An 18243-nucleotide genomic window follows, 5' to 3' on the forward strand; every position below is an offset into this window, starting at 1 on the left:
TGTTTAGTTCAGCCTGCGGTGTTGTTGTGTTAATTACTCCTGTCAAAGCTCAAACGCTCACTGCTGAAGCTCAACTCACAACCTTCACAAAGAAGAACACACCAAACATCTCATAGTGAAAACAAAGCTATTACTGGTCTTAGTAATAAAAAACGATGGGTTTCCTAGTGTTTTTGTATATTTTTGTTGTCAAACTCAAAATGTAATGTACAATTTATGCTGATAACGAAGCTGTAGGTATAACACAAAATCAAACATGGAGAGTCTCAAAAACCCTTTTGTATGAGGAACTACTTTCTTCCGCGTTGGATTCAAATCATAAGCTGACAGTGAAACAGTTGAGCAAGCATCTTTTAAACTGTAGCTCTGTAGTGTCTGCTTTTTGCTGGCTGTATGTGGGCGGAGTAATACACAAAGGGTAAAAAGGCTGTACGGGTGCTGATATTACTTAAATATATCATGGCTATCAGCCAATCAGATTCGAGACCCACACAGAACTATGGTATAAACACATGCAACACATGTCTATATTCTCCAAAATGATGCCTACCACTGCAGAAAACCCATTGATATCCAGATAAATTTCTCAGGAGACTGACTGAATGCGATTCAAAATCATGCCCCGTCTACAACCCTAGGGCTTTCAAGAAGAAATTGATTGCCTTGACTTTTATCATGCTACATCACAGCAGAAGCGTGTCATATTTGTGCAGATGAAGCCACACACGCGCGCATGAGCTTGGCATGTTTGTTCTAGCAGATCCAGAAATGCAAACACAGGCCTTCGCCGTTCAATGCCGAGACGGGAAACATACTGCTGCGTTTATCCTGCTAATGAGAGAATGTCTCATTTGCTCGTGGCAGCGCTGAGGGCACAAGATTCAACGCTGCGCCCTGATCCCTAATAAGCCAGCGAAAAAAGTCGGAGAATGAGAACTTCAAGCTTTTCTCCAATTAGGATGTGTTTGCCTGGATAATCTAACGCTTCGTGACATTCGCCTGCCCTTGGCATTTGCGGCGCCGCATGTTCAGAGATACATTTCGGATGTGGTCGATGTTGAGGGAAAAGCCTGTGAGCGATTGGTGCAGATTGGGCGACGTTAACAGGCTTTTGCCTCTTGTGGACTCTTCTTGTTTCGCTTTGGAGATCGCACATGACATATGTTCAGACGTTTGAGCTAAATGCAATGCAACAGCCACCGAGACCAATGCGAAATCGAGAAAATACAACCTCCCAATTGGAAATCTCCTGCGGCTCAAATTAATATTTAATCCGAACGAGAGCTAAAGGCTTGGCACTCACAAAACTTTTGCCCATATTTGCATGCGTGCACATACAGCCGACTTGCATCCAATTACTTGCGCCGTCTCTCAAGTTCACGTTTCACTTTGTCAACATCATTAAAGTGGTTTGATGTGATGTGGCATTGGTTACCATGTCAAAGACTCGAACACGTCCTGCCTGCGAGACCAACTTGGCGGATGAGCCTTAATTAAAATCTTGCATGATGTAAATAATCAGAAAGCAATTAATAAAGCGACATGTGCAGTCGGTTTTAACACGCTGAGTTTGTTATTTGTTAAACTGCCACTCACCTCTACGTCTCTAGTGTGTTGACTTTCAGGATTCAATGCAATCCAGAATGGAGTTGTATGTATTGTAGTTCAAGTTTGTTAGCAATGAAGCTAACTTACGTTGCTACAAAATTACCCTTCAGAAGATGCATTTCTATTGATGAAAATGTCACTAGTAATACAAATTCAGCCCTTTGTTGATTAATTACTTTCTTCTTCTTCTATTTTAGGTGTTTCATAGCAGTTAAAATGTGCATTTAGTGCCACCAACTGGACCGGAGTGTGAAGTGTTGACAACATCCTAACTCTTTCTTTCTTTTTTAAATATTTCCCCAATGATTTTGAACAGAGCAAGGAAATTTGCACAGTATGTCTGATGATATTTTTTCTTCTGAAGAGAGTCTTATTAGTTTTATTTCAGGTAGTATAAAAGCAGTTTTGAATTTTTAAAACCACTTTAAGGTCAATAGTATTAGCTACCTTAAACATTTTGTTATTTTTTTATTGAACAATTACTTCCCTTATTACCCCTAATTAATTAATTTAACCTATTTAAGCCTTTAAATGTCACTTTAAGAAAAAAATAAAGTCAAATGTTTGGGATCAGTATGAGTTTTAAATGTTTTAAAACAAGCTTCTTCTGCCCACCAAGGCTGCATTTATTGCATCAAATAAACAGCATAAATTGTGAAATTGTGAAATGTTATTTCACTATAAAATATATGTTCGAAAGTAGTTTATGATTCATATTATGAATTTATTATAGTGATTTTAAAGATTAATTTTTAGCTTTATCACTCCAGTCTTCAGTCACAAGATGATTCAGAAATCACTAATATTATTATTATTATTATTATTATTATTATTAATAGTAACATTGCAAAAAGCAATAATAATTTGAGTAATTTTTTCTTTTTTTATATACATTTAATAAGTGTCACCCTGATGAACAATTTTCTTTAAAAAAACAAACAAAAAAAACATGGAAAAAAACTGATCACAAACTTTTTACCGGTAGTATTTATACAATTAAAGTCAGAATTATTCAGCTGCAAACCTTCACTGGGAAACACTCATACACTCTAAGGGCCTACTCACTCTATGCCATCCGTACCATGCCCAGGCCCGTTTCCCGGATCGTTTGAGAAGTGTAAGTGCGCTGAATCGGACTCAAGCACGGTTCACATGGCCGGCCCTGGCCCGGTTGGAAGAGGTGGGCCTGAGCGCGGTTCACTTAAGCTTTGGCGTGGTACGCTTGTGTGTGAGTGCAAAACGCGCCAAAGCCCGAAACTGAAAGCGAGACGTGACTTTTAAGGGACTGTTTCATATGAATTCATTAATCATTCTTACTGTTCAGTGATCGCAAACTGCCGTAGTTTATTAAAGACGCAAACCCCTCACTGCACGTCAGCTGCACCTTCAGCAGACCTCCTCATTCCTGCAGCACGACAGCTTTATGATTGTTTATGAGCGCCAAAAGTGGCGGATCTGTTCGGCGAAATATCTGAATGCTTCTCCGCAACCCTAAGGACTGTTTGGCGAAATATGTGACGGCATATCAAACAACTGAAATTATATAACTAGAGGAATTTCCACTGTGCTGCTGAGTGAGTGAGAGCGCTTCTCACTGAACAGCCTTGCAGCGATAACGTAAGCGTGCCGAAGCCCGTTTGTGGTGTGAGCGCGGGCCGTCAGGGGAGACGGGAGGGGGGACAAGCATGCTTTGGCCCGGTTCGAGGCAACTGTACCTAGTGTGAGTACGGCCAAATTCACACACAAGCTTACTCAATTCCCAAATAGCATGTGTTCGGAGTGTGGGGGAAACCGGAGCACCTGGAGGAAACCCACACCAACTCAGGGAGAACATGCAAACTCCACACAGAAACACCAACTGACCCAGCCGAGGCTCGAATTAGCGGCCTTCTTGCTGTGAGGCGATCGTGCTACCCACTGCGCCACTGTGACACCCATTAATAATTCAAATTAGCACAATTCAAATTCAGATTGTTTTTGGCATATTTTAAGCTCCATAGTAATGGAAACAGCTGTTTTCTCTTATTGTCTGTTCAAAACAAACCAAGAGAACCAAAGTGTGAACACACACGCTTGTGAAATGCGACATGGGCTAAAATCTAGATATCACCTCTCTGAAACAAAGGTAAAAAAAAATTACAATCATTTTCCTTGCATGTCATTCAGTCGTTGTTTACGGTGGAATGCTCACTCATTAAAAGACGCAGACTGTATTCAACTCAGTAAAGTCACTCGGCAAACACCATAGGCTCCTGCCGCCCACATTTATAATTGCTATATGAATATGCAGCAATTAAATAGCCAGTGTTGTTCAGTGCCGTCTCTCGACAAATGCTAAAGAATAAAAATAAAATCAACCACAAAAGACTCTGGATCACACCGAACTGACCAAAGCGTCATGGGGGAATTTCAAAGGTCACATCAGGTGTTTCATTCAATTAAGGTGAAAATATGCGTATAAATAAACTGTGCGGAACATTAGCATAGTGATTAATTAAGCGTAGCGGAGCAGATGTGTCAGCAAACATGTGTGACTGATTCTGAAAATCTCTCAAATATTATCTGCTAATTAATCACAACTGGAGTCTGATGCGCGACACAGCGGTCAGTCTTTTTATACTGCTCGTGCTTTTGAGACGCTGCTTTCTTGTGTTAAAGCTGGTGGATTAACAATGCCATTCACACACTGCAAGCAAAGCATAATGATACAATTATTATTGATAATGATAATAAATACATTTTAAACAAATAAATAAATATCATTATTTAATTAATAATAATCTTATTTGTTGGCCTGATTGTTTTGTTCTTTGGCTTTTATTGTTTATAAAAAAGACAAACTTGTTTTATTTAAACAGAACTTGATTTAAATATATATATATATATATATATATATATATATATATATATATATATATATATATATATATATATATATATATATATATAGTTGCTGCAAGCAAAAACATAACAACAACAACAACAACAACAACACAATAATAATAATAATAATAATAATAATAATATAATAATATCCATATAAATAATATTAAACAGCAGTAATAATAGTCATTATTATTATTATTATTATTATTAATATTATTATTATTATCTTTATCATCATCATCATCATCATTATTATTATTATTATTACTATTATAACAACAGTGAAAATAATAATAAAAAATAAGAATCAATATTTAATTAATACTTATTAAATTTGTCTTTTTTGTTCTTTGGCTTTTATTATTTTTATTGTATTATTTTATTTACAAAGAATTTGATGCAAATTTATTTTTGATCATTGTTTATATTGCTTGCTTTTTGAGGTGCTGGAAGCAAAAGCATAATAATAATAATAATAATAATAATAATAATAATAATAATAATATATTTATCAATCAATCAATATTTAACTACTAAATATTTTGTTTGTTTGCATGATTTTTTTGTTCTGTGGCTTTAAAAAAAAGACAAACATTTTTTTTTTATTTGCACAGAATTTAATGCAAAGATATTTTTGATTGTTGTTTATGTTTCTTGTTTTTTTAGGTAATGCAAGAAAAAGCATATTAAAGAAATATATAAATTAATACAAATAATAATAAATAATATTGCAGAATATCATAAAAAAGTAATTAATTAATAATTCATTTATATTTGTTTACCTGATTTTGTCATTTTTTTTTTATTTACACCGATTTCAGTGCAAATGTAGCATTTTTTTAAACATTTTTCACATTGCTTGTTTTTTGAGGCTCTGCAAGCAAAATAATAATAATAATAATAATAATAATTATTATTATTATTATTATTATTATTATTATTATTTTATTATTATTATTTTTATTATTATTATGAATCAATATTTAATTACCAAATATTTTATTTGTTCTTGTTCGTGTTTTTTGGCTTTTATTATTAACAAACAAACAATTAATTATTTTTATTTACACATAACTTGATGCAAATGTATTTTTGATCGGTGTTTATTTATTTATTTTTGCTTTTTAGGGCACTTCAAGCTAAAGTATAAAAAATTACATTATTAAATAAATGAACAAACATACATCACTCATACAAAATTAATACATTTTTATATTATTATTTATTTGTCTAAATGAAGATTCACAATTAAAATTTGAGAGAAGCACATGAGGATTAAACCTGTCTGGTCTCTCATCTGCAATAACTAGTAAACCAATCAGATTATTAAACTCACAATAAATAGCCTGTCTAGCCTTACTCTCTTATCTTAATTATTATTTTTTTAAATCCCCTCTTCCACCCCATCTCCTTTCTTCCATTTTACCAGGGGGAGCTCTCGAGACCTACCTGACCTCTTATTCCTTACATGCTCATTGACCAGGCGGGAGCCCTGTGCTCAATTATCTCCAAGCTCAGGGTTCTCTCCCGGTACAGCATGCCTGTTATGCCTGCCTGCCATTAATATCAAGCAATATCGCAGTGTAAACTCTTGAATTTGTTTTAAAGACTTATTTTTACAGAATTTGCTGCAAATGTATGTTTGTAGATCGGTGTTTTGTATTTGAATCATTATACTCTATAAATAATAAAACCGAATCTTGGAATCTTGCAAATAAACACTTCTTCCCTCTGTGATTTCCAACCTTTTTCAATCATCGTACTTCCTCCTTACTGTTTCTCGGTGTCGTTTCCTCAGTGTGATTATGAGCAATATAATAACGCATACCTCAGGTCAGGGAAAGCCTGCACACTTTTCCCCTTCTCTGTTTCGATTTACAGTTTTAATAAAAGGACCGTATTTCTTTCAAGCTCTTGTATTTATAGAGGGCTGAATTATGCCAGCAAACATTACCCCAGTGACTTCGGAGTTATGGGAACATCACCCACATCACACATGATGGATCTCGTCCTCTGAATTATGGCCCGGGGCCCGTCCGGATGCGGCCCTACAATGTGGATTAACTATCTGTCTGCGCGAGCGAGAAAAAGATCGAGAGTTGAAGAGGTAGAGTCGGAGAGAGAAACATTTCATATTCTGCCATCAGTCAGCAGGTATTTCTGGCCTGCAACAAATCTTCAATCACAATAAAAGCTGGTCGCAGGTCTTCAAAAACATTCGCCTCACTGTCAAACACGACCCCTGCTATACTCAAACACTGAAGTCAAAGTCCTGCCCACATTTATATTCAGCTCAGGAAATTCAGGATTTACACCAAAATATGAAATATTTAAAGGACAGAACCAGTATTTCGATGATATGTCAGTATAATGATGATATTAAAACCGTTTATACATGATATTTTCCCTCTCAGTCAAATGCATCAGCATGCTTTTGATGTTTTGTTGTGTTGTTACTTTATTCATCTGTTATTATCAACAAGGGTTCATGAAACTATCTCAGGTTAATTCAATTTAGCTTTCAATTCAGCTTTATTTATAAAGCGCTTTTACAATGTAGATTGTGTCAAAGCAGCTTCACATAAATGGTCATAGTAACTGGATCAGGGTAGTTCAGTTTTTAGTGTTTAAGTTCCGTTCAGTTTAGCTCAGTTCAGTGTGGTTATCGTGCATAGATATATACACTAGATGTCGCCTGGCCTATTGTTGTCTATTGGACGGAATGCGTCAATAGCGCCGCCATCTTGCTACAGGGTAGCGCTCCTTTGAAATGAATGCGGGACCAAGGTACAGTGGAGGACTGTGGCCATGCAAAGCCAGAGATATACACATATACAAATATATCTATGATCGGGAGTTTTCCTGGATGTTAGTATGTAAAAAATTTTTTTATTACGAAAATTATAATTTTACATCACTTTTCTACATTGATGGATCAGTGATCTCACGGGCATTCCTGACAAAAAGCTTGTGTTTGTGTGTACAGAAATGTACTATTCACCCTCCCTGTTAAATTTAATCTAATCCATGTCCTGAAACACAGCTCCTCTCCTGCTTTCACTACTCATACTGACGGAGGGAGCGATTCGTTTGTGAATGAATCCCCCGAACGACTCTTTCACAAACGTTAGGCGACAATAATACCAGTTTCTGGCAGCGCAGAACAAAACTAGCATATGCCGAGTGTTTAGTGCGAGTTGGAGCTGCTTTGCTTTATGGTGAATGCAGTAAGTGACTGTTATCATCAATAACGTTACCTGATTAGCACAAAAGTTCAGAACATACAAAAACAGAAAAAAAACATAATATTACCCATGAAATGTTCTGTCTTTGTGCTTTGTTTTCTTTGTTTGCTCGTTACTATACATTCGTAGACAGCGCTAAAGTCCCGCATCTTCACGTAATAACACTGTCTTGACTAGTGCGGTTGAATGAGATTTGTCCTGGGAGCACTGTACCAATGTGGCGGCGCTATTGACGCATGCTCAGGGTCCTATGCGATATCTAGTGTATATATCTATGGTTATTGTGTACTGATCTCCTGTGGAGGTGGGGCTTTTCCACACTATGACCCTATGTATTCAAGAGGTTTTGTTGTTGTTTTTTTTTATCTGTCCATCACTTTATTCAGCTGTTTGCATCAGCAATTAAAGGTGTCATAACCTACCTGATTTTTTTTTTTAATATATAATTTTGTACTGTTTTCTGAGGTCCAACACTTACAATTTTACATCAAAAAAACATCCTAATATATGTCATGACTGTGTCTGGCCACCAGATGGCACTGTAGTTCGCCAGCGAACTCTCACTACGAACTACAGTGTTTAAAGAACTACAAATCCATACATACCATGCGCATACACCCGGAATTCAGTCATTTAACCTCTGTTTGTGAGTTCGTCGTTTGTCCTGATTGGTATGTTGTTCCTGATTCCTGTCTTGTATCCTGTTGTAGTTTCTGAGCCGAGTTCTAGTTTAGTCTGTTTGAGTTCCTGGTTTGTTTGTTTATTTTGTTACTTTGTTACTTTGATTTTTGGATTTTTGTTCACTGTCGCTGCACTATTTAACATTAAATTTGCACTTGCATCCAACACCTGTTTTTTGTTCCTGTTTTGATCCGCATAACGTGACAATATAGAAGTAATTGACTATAATCTGTGTTGATTTCGACCTTCATCATCAGAACGCTCTGTTTAAAGGGGCGTGGTCAATTGTGGATTTTGAAGTAAACTCAAACTGCTCTTATTGGCTGAGTTTTGCATATTAACAGGGCTAAGCTGGCAGGGTAGTTGAAGCGGGAGTCAATTTTCTGTGGAGGCGGGGCTCATCCACCCTATGACATGGTATTTACCTTTTCAGTCAAATACAACAGCATGTTTTATTTTTAATCTGTCCATCACTTTATTCAGCTGTTAGTATCAACAATTAAAGGAGTCATGAAACCCTCACAGTTTTTTATTTTTTTATTATTTTGTACCATTCACAGGTCTACTACTAGCAATTTTTACATCAAAATACATTATAATGCTCTGTTTGAAGGGGAGTGGTGAATTGCAGACTCTGAAGTAAATGCCCACTGCCCTCATTGCCTGACAGTTTTGCATATAACAAGGCTAAATAGGCAGTGTAGTTGCAGCGGGAGTCAATTTTCTGTGGAGGCGGGGCTTATCTACCCTATGACATGGTTTTCACTTTTTAGTCAAATACAACAGCATGTTTTTGTTTTGTTTGTATTTGTCCATTACTTTATTCAGCTATTTACATCAACAATTAAAGGGGTCATGAAACCCTCTCAGTTTTTTTTTATTTTTTATTTTCTACTGTTTTTTGAGGCCCAACACTTGCAATTTTACATAAAAAAACATCATAATATAAAAGTATTAGACTGTTCTCTGTGTTGTTTTTGACTCTTGTCATCAGAACCCTTTGTTTAAAGGGGCCTGGCCAACTGTAGACACAAAAGCAAACTCCCCCTGTTCTCATTGGCTAACATTTTTGCATTTTAACAGGGCTAAACAGGCAGTGTAGTAAAAGTGGGAGTCACTCTTGTGTGGAGGCGGGGCTTATCCACCCTATAAAACAGAGTTAAACACTCCAAAACTGGTTGCTTTAAAAGATCAGTGCAGTTTTATAAAGATTGTTATGCATTAAAAAATATAATATTAAAGTAATTGACTATTTTCTGTGCTGTTTTTGACCCTCATCATTAGAACACTTTGTAGTGTTCTACTTTGTTTGTAGGGGTGTGGCCAATTGTTGACAGAAGTAAAGGCCCACTGCTCTCATTGGCTGATATTTGTGCATTTTAGCAGAGAAAAACAGGCAGTGTGGGCGGGGCTTATCCACCCTATGACATCATAGAATAAAACATTCCAAAACCGTTTGTTTTAAAAGACTGCCTTCAATATAAGCTGATTTTATAGGAACCAAATAGTGTTGAGTTCTGAAACTTGCACAATGTTTTTTATTGTATTTTAACCGCTTACATGTCAAGAGATCAAGGAAATTTAGCTTTCTCAGTTCATGACCCCTTTGATATTAGTGACAAAAGTGTGTATGTATAATCCTGTGTTGCATAAATATAAATAAACAGCTTTTGTCATTTTTACACCTCAACTGTTTAACAGTGCCAACCGCTATTTACACCTTTGCAACTGCATAACAATACCCTGTCAACCACTAATAACACCTTTATGATGTTGATTTGTTTCCTTTTTCTGAAGAGTAAAAGCCGCTCATTCTGATTTCAGAAAAGGTAGAAATCTACTTCTAATTACTGTGCACACTTTCAAATAAAACACATAGGATGACTGGCATCTAACATGATGATCTATTCACACCTTGATGGTTTATGTCATTTAAAATGTCAAGAATGCTATGCTACTGGAGAATTGAGTGTCATTATTATTAATTGTTGATTGATTTAACACTTCATGCGTCACGGTGGCGCAGTGGGTAGCACGATCGCCACATAGCGAGAAGGTCACTGGTTCCGGTTTCCCCCACAGTTCAAACACATGTGGTATTGATGTATTGAATAAACTAAATTGTCCGTAGTGTATGTGTGTGAATGCAAGAGTGCATGCCCGTAGCCAGGGGGGGTTCGGGTGGTTCGAACGAACCACCCCCCACGGCCAAAAGGTCCAAAATTTGTCCTTTTAATTATTTTATGTAATTTAATATTATATATTTATTATATAATTAATATAATATATTTATATTCAATATATATTGTAATAAAGTGTCATTTTTAAATAACTCTGGCCAGTAATTCGAATCCCATAGAGCCTCAAAGCCACAATAATATGACGCGAGTCACGTGACATAACCCACTGAGTGGTCTTATTTGAATCTTTGATGCGACATCCATTACGCTGTTGATCGAAAAGAGCAATGAGGCAGAAAAGGCAGGCAGCGGCGTCATTATCGCAAAATATTGAACATATGTTCATAAAGACTGCCAAACAGGTAAGTGTCTTACTTCCTAACAGATGAAAATCTGCCCCTGAGGTTCTAGGCTAACTGGCCGCATTAGCTGGGACGTCCTGTATATTTCTTGACTTCCAGTACATGATCTCCCTTTCCCTATTTCTGACATTTTTAAATAACTGCCCGATGAAGGCTTTAATGGCAAGCGGAGTCCTCAGCCGTCAGATGTCACTTCACAGCAAAAGCTGCTAATCCCGTCACGTCTGTGTTTTTGAGGCTGTTTGCTCACTTGTTCTGATCGGATATAAACCCGATCGCTCAGACCACTTCAGAGGGTGATTTGGGATGCATTCCAGATGAAGCTGGATAGGTATTATCAGTTTTTTGGACAAAATTAATATAAACTAAATAAATGACATAAAGAAAATCTGACCTGCGCCTTAAACACCTGTAGGTGCACATTTACAGCCAAAATTATATTAAAACATGTTTACAAGCGTAAAACATGTTCTAACTTTTCAGACCTGTAGATAGGGGGGTTCGGGTGGTTCGGAAGACCCACCCCTCACTGACAAAGGTCCAGAATTTGTCCCAAATGAGCTCATTTGTCCTATTTTCATAATATTTTGACTGCTTTGCCATAATAAATAATAAAAAAATAATCAATGGAAAAAGGCTTTTTTAACTAAAGAGGCTAGAAAAAAATCTGAAGAATTAATTATTATTATTATTATGTTTTAATTATTATTTTTATTGAACTGGCCAAACTGTGACTGAGGACAGTTGAATGCTGGCCAGTTTGTTTTTTGTCTAATAAATTATTATTTTTTTTACTTTAAAACTTTAACAGATTGCTATTTTTTTCCTAATGACATATGATGTAATAAATTAGCATTTTAAAAATTAGTCTTGTTTGAATTTTTTTTAACTGCAATTTTTAGGAAATATTTTTAGTACATCAAAAAGTGTGGTTATAATGACATATGACTAGCTAATCCAGCAAAAAAGTCACTAAAATGCACTATTTAAATCTCATAGTTTAATAGAAACTTAGGGCCGTATAACTGCAAAAAGGTCCACTTTTTGAGAAAAAAAGAACCACCGCTTTCACCAGGCTGGCTATGGACCTGGAGTGTGTGCATGTTTTCCAGCATTGGAAGCATTGGAAGGGCATCCACTGCGTAAAACATAACCTGGATGTGTTGGCGGTTTATTCCGCAGTGGCGACCCCGGATTAATAAAGGGAATGAGCCGAAAAGAAAATGAATAATATTTCACAGGGTGTCATGGTGGCTCAGTGGTTAGCATTGTCGCCTCACAGCAAGAAGGTCGCTGATTCAAGTCCCGCCTGGGCCAGTTGGCATTTTTGTGTTTGCATGTTTACCCCAGGGTTTCCTCTATATGCTCCGGCTTCTTCCACAGTCCAAACACGTGCGCTATAGGTGAATTGGGTAAACAAAACTGGACGTAGTGTATGAGTGTGTGTGAATGTGAGAGAGTATGGGGGTTTCCTAGCACTGGGTTGCGCCTGAAAGGGCATTAACTGAGTAAAACATAGGCTGGAATAGTTGGCGGTTTATTCCACTGTGGTGTCCCTGATAGATAAGGGACTAAGCCAAAGGAAAATTTATGAATAATACTTTCGGCCATTTTATTTTCCTGGTAATTTTGGACAGCTCAAAAGGTTTTTAGGTCATTCACTCCAATATATCCCCTTAGGTCTATGAGAATATAGTCTTCAAATGCTATTGACAGTCAATTGACATTCAAAAGAGAGTGAAATTTCCATTATGTTCTTTGTTTTTAAGTCGTCCCTCTCAATATCCACATTCCCATGTGACAGTCCAAACTTACAAATGTTTCCTCCACACAGATCAAATATCACCACCAGCACACTCAAAACCAGCAAATCCCTCCATCTAGAGCAAAAAGAGCGGTGGAAATGACTGATTAAAGTGCATGTCCAAGTGTGTTTATGCCCCTACATTGAAGTCTCATTACAATGCATTCAGTCGCTGGTCAAAATATCCTCTTCTAGGCCCTTAATCCTGCGTGGAGCTAATGAGAGCCATGCCGGCCTCTTATCACAGCGACAACAAGTCACTGAGATACCTATTTCCGCTAATACACCACCTCTCCAAATGATTGAAAAATTATAATCGGCAGTGCCCGGTGTTTGCTTCCTCAAGGTTCATTTCAGATGCTTGGTCAAGTGTAAAATGAAAGATAAGGGGGGAGAGAGAGGGATGCATAAGTGCTGGCAGTTCGTAAACAAGAAAGAAAATGACTATCCAAGTACATGCTTGCCTTTCACCCCCATCATCAGACCAGCACAAATTGCCAGTGCTATTTGCTAGGAAGGGTATATATAAGGAGGAAGGGGAACATTTGAACTCAATTTAATATAATATGTGCATGTTACTATTTAAGGTGCGTTTTTTTTAAAGGTTTGAATAATACAGGCGATGGAGAATGTATCTGAAGGCAATCCTGCACTATAATAAATAGGCTCACAAATAAAATGCATGTACACCTTGAAGTGAATAGAGTTTTAATGTCTGTTATTTTTGATTTAAGTGATGTTGTTGATATTAATTTACAATCCTTCACTGTAAAAAAAATAGGTACATTTCAACTAAAATGTGTGTCAAATATGACAAAATCACTCGGTTTAAATTGTTCATTGTTAGTTTTTGTTTAATGAGTGAAAATCTAAACAAAAGATAATATTTTATAACTTATTTTAAATAATTTATAAATATTTAAATTGTTTTACATATACAAGGGGTCCAACCTGGTACTAGTAAGGTGTACCTATAACTATACTAGGTAGAGTGGTCCACTACTTAAAATTTTACATCAAAATACATCATAATATAGAAGTACAGAGTATTTTCTGTGCTGTTTTTGACTCACGTCATCAGAACGCTCTGTTTGAAGGGGCTAACTGTAAACAGAAGTAAAAGCCCACTACTCTCATTGGCTGACATTTTTGCATTTCAAAGCCTCATTCACACTACGAGCAACTCGCAGCTGCAATGCAATATGGATTTGTTCTAGTAACCTGGTACTGGTAAGGTGTACCTATCATAGTGGCCGTGTATATATTAGTGTATGTGTATATGTGTATGTGTGTGTGTGTGTGTATATTTATATATATTTATTAATAAATGTCCTTGACTAAAATAAGTAAACATACACATACACTAACTGGTCACTATAATAGGTACACCTTACTGGTACCAGGTTGGACCCCTTTAACAAGGTACATGAAATATTCTTCAGAGATTTTGGTCGAAATTAACATGATAGCATTGCACATCCATAATGCGAATCTCCTGTTTCATCACAACACAAAGGTACTCTATTGGATCGAGTTCTGGGGACTGTTGAGGCCATTTGAGTACAGTGAACTTAAATAAACGCAGCCTTGGTAAGCAGAAAATACAGACAAAAACATTTGAATGATAATCTACACGAGGGGTGGCCAACCCTGTTCCTCAGAGATTTTGCTCCATATTGACATGATAGAATCACACAGTTGCTGCAGATTTGTTGGCTGCAGATGCTCTTCTGCAGACCTCGGTTGTAACGTGTGCCTATTTGAGTTGGAACCAGTCTGGCCATTCTTCTCTGACCTCTGGTATCAACAAGGCATTTGCGCCCAAAGAACTGCCGCTCAGTGGATATTTTCTCTTTTTCAGACCATTCTCTGTAAACCCTAGAGATGGTTGTGCTTGAAAATCCCAGTAGATCAGCAGTTTCTGAAACACTCAGAGCAGTCCGACTGGCACCAACAACCATGCCACATTTAAAGTCACTTAAATCAACTTTCTACACCATTCTGATGAGTTTTATTAATTAATTTATTAAAAATTGTTTTCAAATTTTGTAGCATTATTACTTTTGGTGTTTTGTTTTATTCAAGTATTATTAGTGTTATTATTATGATGAAGTTTTATAGAAACCAATGAAAACAAACCTTTTCAGGATTCGTTTATTAAATAGACAGTTTTTAAAACGTAAAATAAAATCTTATAAAACTATAAATGTCTTCATTGTCACTTTTTAATTTAATAAATATCCTTGCCTAAAATAAGTATGCCAAGACTAAAGAAGGTTTCCAATTTTTCCCCTGAAGTGCATTCGATTTCAAGAGCATTTTATCCAAACTTCTATTTATTTCCATAATTTTATTCATTATCCCAGCATATACGTTTTGTAAATCAATAAAATAAACTTCCCTTTGGATGTAATTGTCAATTTGTCCAGAACAAGGGAGCTCGGCCCGTCTTAAAAAAAAAAAAAAAAAAAAAAAGTTTCATTCCAAAATAACACAGAGGTCATTATTATAGTGAGAAAATTAGTTTTGCTCCTCTTCCCTTCATTCAGCACATCTCCCGGGAACCACGTTTATATCTTTCTTCCCTCTGTTTTCAATTTCAATTAATTTACTGAATTTATTTTCATCTCAGGGTCTTGAATATTCCCCAAAAAGTGTCTCCTGTGTGCAGTGACTCTTGTGTGATGTTTGCAGAACTGATTTATTCCAAGGTCTCTCTACTGGGTCGAACTCACTATCAGACCGACTGCGTTGGGTTTTCAGTTTTTTTTTTAGTCACAGTTTGTCCTTCACGTCTCTGTAATACAATCAGCAATAATCCAAGACTAAACAATACCAGCGCTGTCAGCGAATGGAGCATGAATACTAAAGATCTCAACACAACAGTCGCTGCGCTAGAAAAACAGATTGTAGGCCTCAAAGCATTGTGACTCAAGAGCATCAAACTTCTTACATTTACTTTTCATTTTCCTGCTGTTTTAAATTCGTGTCGCTGCCTCAAAAAATAAGTAACACCCCATTCACACAGGGATTCAGCGTCAACGCTTGACTGAAGGTGTGTCTGAAGTAGGGGCTGACATGATCCTCATGGCAGCGTCAGCCAATGAAATTCAGTCAGCAATAGGCCACTGTCTAGCAGGGGTATTTGCATACAGCGATTTGATTGGCTGACGCTTCTGTCGGCGCTTGAAAAGCTGAGCTAGTCCCAACTTCTGCAGCGAGCAACGCCTCTGAAGAGTCTCCGACGGATTCACAATGCAGTTCGGCAACGCCTGACGTCACCCATTCAAAGTGAATGGGAATCGTTGACGCTGACGCCCCGTGTGAATTGGGCGTAACAATAAAGTTTCTAACACACTGTTTCAGGATACACTGGAGGGACTATGGCCGTACTCACACTATGTACAGATGCCTTGAACCGGGCCAAAGCACGCTTGTCCTCCCTCCTGTCTCCCCCGACTGCCCGCACTCACATTACATTCGGGTTGCACTGCATACAGAGCGCGCTGATTGGTTTGATCAAAGTCTTACTCATGAATAAATGCAGCACACTCACCGTACGTTCACACCGAAAGCGGCGAGAGCGTCCAAGGTCGCTTTGACCGCCCTGGCGACAACGATGTCTGCCTTCAGCTCCGGCGGCGAAAGCGTCAAAACTCGCTACATTGATCTCGTACTTAAAGGAGCCGTTGCAGCATTATCAGTTACATACCTGCATAAGACATGTCTTTAGCGTGAAAATGTTGCGCACTTCTTATCAAATTCATATAACAATGGAAGATCAAGTTGCGTGTGGTGTGGCTTTGCTCTATTTATCCAATATGTGTCCATATGTCTGAAATATCCTGAAGCAGCAGTACTGTTTTGTACTGTCACATCGCGTGAGACTCCCGCTTTTTAAAGATAAATTTATATAACATTAATGAACATTAGTAACTCGCCAGTAACTTATTTAATGTATGTTCCTGTAAGAAAACATTGTAAATAATTGGAAATCCAGCGACCGCAATAATCAAACCCTTGGGAACAACTGTGGTCGGAACCAAAGTTCACTGGTCTGTGTTCTCTGAACTGCTATCAAGCGATGGATGTCTTCATTCTGATTGCTTGCCGCCGAACCGCATCATAGCTCATTACCATAAAGTTGACTTCATTTCAACTCTCCTCGACGCTCACGCCGGCGAAGACGCGCCGCGCTGCTCCTCGCCGCTTATCGTCACCTATCGCCGCTGGCTCTCATTGAAAATGAATGACTTCCGGCTACTTTGACGCTCTCGCCGCTTTCGGTGTGAACGTACGGTCAGAGACGTAATAAGCCACTCACAGGTACAGACGTCCAGTCTACACGCTAAAATACATATGCTATAACCTTGACGCAGCTTCAAAAATTTGTTAAAAACCGTAAGTACGGATTTGCTCGAATTAACGCAAAAACAACCAATTTTCGGTTTTTAGTAAAATATATGTGTCCTAATAGTCTTTTTAGCAGTGTGGCACACATATACGACTGTCAACAGCTCAAAAAAATGCCTTTTGGTGTTTCTTGACTCTTTAATGGAACGGAAGGGAATCCCGCCGTTTTTATATTTATTTCAAAGTGTTTTCATGCCTAAATAAAATAAAAGCACAGACCAGAGTCCCATTTAGGACAAGGGGTGTCCTCTGGTGGTTCGGTGGTATGGGTTGCATATAGGAAGGATTAGCTCTTCAATGTTTATTGCCACCCTTCGTAGAAACATTAAAAATATGAATAACCTGGAGAAAAATACCTTTACGGTAGAGCTGCACATTTACATTTTACATTTACATTTAGTCATTTAGCAGACGCTTTTATCCAAAGCGGCTTACAAATGAGGACAAGGAAGCAATTTACACAACTATAAGAGCAACAATGAATAAGTGCTGTAGGCAAGTTTCAGGTTTGTAAAGTCTAAGAAGGAAAGTATTAGTTATTTTATTTTTTAATTTTAATCATTTATTTATTTTGAGTGCAGTTAGTGGTATATCCAGAGAGGCAATTGCAGATTATGAAGTGAAGTGCACGATTCTGGCTCATGAGAATTGCGATATTTTTGCTTAAAATAAAGATCACGATTCTCTCACGATCCTGTAGATGTAAAATAAAGCTTAATAGGAGATTATTGTTTTTTTTTCTCAAACATATGGTAAAACAACAATATTAATATTATGTGTAGGTCTACTGGTTTCTATCCATAATTATATTCTACTTATAATAATTCTGATGTTAAATTATGTTTGAGATATAGGTATTTCAAGAGTTCACACTTAGATAGTGCTTGACTATTTAAGCTAGTTTGGCATGCTGTCCCGGGAGAGAACCCTGAGCTCGGTGATAGATGAGCCCAAGGCTCCCGCCTGGTCAATAAGCATTAGGAGGGATATGAGATCAGGTAATTCTCGATAGCTCCCAAAATAAATTACTTTTGGCACTAAGTTGTAGTATGTGCTTGTGACTT

Source organism: Danio rerio, chromosome 6 (assembly GCF_049306965.1).
Source record: "Danio rerio strain Tuebingen ecotype United States chromosome 6, GRCz12tu, whole genome shotgun sequence".
NCBI lineage: Eukaryota > Metazoa > Chordata > Actinopteri > Cypriniformes > Danionidae > Danio > Danio rerio.